Genomic DNA, 3,210 nt, shown 5'->3' on the forward strand with positions numbered 1-3,210 from the left:
TGTCCAAATCTTTGTGACCCCATGGACTGCAGCATGCCAGGCTTCCTTAAATTTCTTTTGATTGCTCTTACAGGCAAAGACTTACATATTTTAAATATATCTATATATAATATTATCTCACAAATGCTTAAAAACATTTATAATCTAAAAGAGGGGTGAAAATTTAATTTTAATTAACAATTAGCTAAATACAATTCTATGTTATGATTTTCATGGAGAAAAAGTTAAACAAATGAAACTAATGCAAATGTAAGCTGCATTAACATAAGCAGGCTGTCTGAAGTAGTTAGTGAGAATCCCGTTTTACTCAGGGTAATTCTCAGACCATACTTGAATAACTGAGTCAAATTCTGGATGCCTGGAGTTTATATAAATATCAAAAATTGAGCCTTTCTAGAAGCAAGTCATAAGGGTGATTTCAAAATGTTAATCACATTTTATAAAGAATGAATAAAATAATTGGGAGGTTTACTTTTGAAGGTAAGGGATGATAGAACTTAATAGTCAGCTTCCAAGATGTGAACAGATGCTTATAGAGAGACATGCCAGGAGTGTTGATCTAAGAGGCTGAACTAGGGCCAAAGTGTACCATGTACCAGGAGACAGAGAATTACTAACTAGAAGAAAGATCTATCTAGTACTCAGAAATTCCAAACATTAAATGTTTCATCAGCAAATAACGGGTTCATATCCTTGGAGAAATGACAATAGGAAAACATTGGTGATAGATCATTCAACCTCTGAATCATCTCTAGTGAATAGTTGTAGTAAGTGACTACAAGTTGCAGTCTAGTTGCTAGTCATAGTAAGTGATTATAAGGTCCATTATAAGACTAAACATCTGTTATTTTGGACAGCATTTGGAATCCTTACTACTTATTAATATAAATCCATTCTGCTATTTTGCTAATCAAATACTATATTTTATGTAAATTTCTAAGCATTTGAAGATATAGCAATGAATAAGTTAAGGCTCCATTAAAGTTTACCCTGTTTGGGAGGAGTTGGTGGGTACAGATTAACAGTAAACAAGTCTATATATAATAAGAACAGGACAGTAGGATAAGGTGTGAAATATCACTCTGAGGAGTGTTTTTGATGGACAGGTGCTCACCACTGCTGTGAGAACTGTTTTATTCACCGACTGGCCCGATGGGCTCTGTCTGAATGTCTGCACTGTCTCCCTCCAACCCACCATTGAATCCATCCCTAGGTGCTTGTCCCAGACCATCTCCCTCAGATCACTGGGTACTGGGCATCCTTAGTCCTTTCAGTCTAAGTGTCATTTAAGTTTCTATTCTTATGGTATGAATGTGGGTAGTTGCCCAAACAGGTAATAGGATTTGAGGTGGGACATGATAAAGCCATTGATAGAGAAGCAGTCAACAATGGCTCCTCAAAGTAGAAATATTAGATTAAAAATTCTGTATCAAAGGTTCCAAAGCTGTATGTCTCTAAGCATGATCTGAAAGACACCTACATAAGAATCACAAGAAACATTGGTTTGGCCAAAAAGTCCATTCCACTTTGTCTGTAACATTTATCAATATTTGTTTAAAATGCAGATTCCTGCTCCTTCAGGTCACGGTTGAATCTTTCTGGGTAGAGACTGTCAGTCATTGTTTTGAACAAAAGCTCTTCAGGGATGTGTATATTTGCTAAAGTTTGAAAACCTCCATGTCAAAGAATAAGAACTCAATCAATAAAAAAAATGGGTACCTTAAAGGGAAATCTCTCAGAAACATCAAAAATATAGAACTACTGTTAACAAGAGCCAGAAAAAAGACAGTAGGACTCTTTCAGGTCCATGCCTAGGGTACCTAAAGTTAGAAGACATGGCAGTTTCCTTACAGGTTTAAATAAGGCTCAAGGCTGTGCTTTCCCACAACCCAGCCAGTGCCTGATGCCCCTGGGGAGGCTAGTTCTGTTGATACCATATGACATAAAAATGAAAAAGCATAAGATTAACATAAGGTTGGGAGAACTCCTTTTCTAGAAAACAGAAGATATCTATAGTGGCTTCCTATTTAGAGTGTCATTTCCTTCATAAAAGCTTTAATAACCTTACTTCTTATATATAATCAGGAAAGCTTAAAAGTATTTAGCACATAGTAAACACTCAATAAGTAATCAACTTTTGATGATAATGGAATTGTTAAACCTGTAGCTTGTTGGCCTAATGGGGATTTTTCTAGGGTACCTAAGAAAAGGAAATAAGATTTTAATGTATTTCACAGTTAAATCTAGGCAGATACATGGATTTAGCCACACTCTTTATTCATTATCACTTAATGTCCTATATTGAGAGAGACAGAAGGAGAGAATGAAAGAGAGAGAGGCTTATGCATTTGATTTATTTACCATTTAAATAAGAAAAAGTGATAGCTATGGCTTAGAGAAATCCATTTACCAACATCTTAAAGACAAGTGGGTTCCTGGTTAAAATCTGCATGACGTTTTAGAGAACACAGTGAATCAGATAAATTTAAATTAATCTCCAATGATGGAGTGACAAGCCGTGTAGATCAAGACAAGTGCTGGCTACAATTTCACTTGGTCTTAGTGAAGAATTTGATTTTATAATCTATGACAAAATTATAAATTAGGTGTGAGAATTTGATACAAAGCAAAAAGCCAAGTAGGAAGTTAAGTGAGTGAAACTGTCTTCCTGTTTAGAGGCAGAAGTTTTACAATGTTTTCCTCTGTATGCTTTTATCAAACTAGTCAGCCTTAGCGTATCTACATGGGGTTGTAATTGAAACAACTAATACTTATGGATGCCTGTAATTATACTGTCATGTAAATTAGTTGTGGCTGATTGGTTGGACTCAAGGAGAGAATTATTTTCTAATACTTCTGCCACAGAGCATCTAGACAGGGCCTGAAAGGTGCCATGAATGCTATACATGTATTAATATTTCCACATATGCCAAGGCTCAGGGGAAAAACTTTATTAATTCTGACTACAACTTTGAGAGTCAGTTGTGAGATACACATGGAGCACAGTATCCTACAAGTTCAAAGGTAAAGTCTTGTGGGTCCCATAATAGTTGTTCAAACAAGAGTAAGTACAGTTTTGAGATTTTATAAATTCTTGAAATGGAATACCTCAAATTCACATGGGAATCAGATTTACACCCAACTACTTCAAAGATCAATGTTTAAGAAAATACAGATACTGTTTTTCAGTTTTAAAGTTTTTAGTGGAGA

Source organism: Dama dama, chromosome 28, assembly GCF_033118175.1.
Source record: "Dama dama isolate Ldn47 chromosome 28, ASM3311817v1, whole genome shotgun sequence".
In the NCBI taxonomy this organism is placed as follows: domain Eukaryota; kingdom Metazoa; phylum Chordata; class Mammalia; order Artiodactyla; family Cervidae; genus Dama; species Dama dama.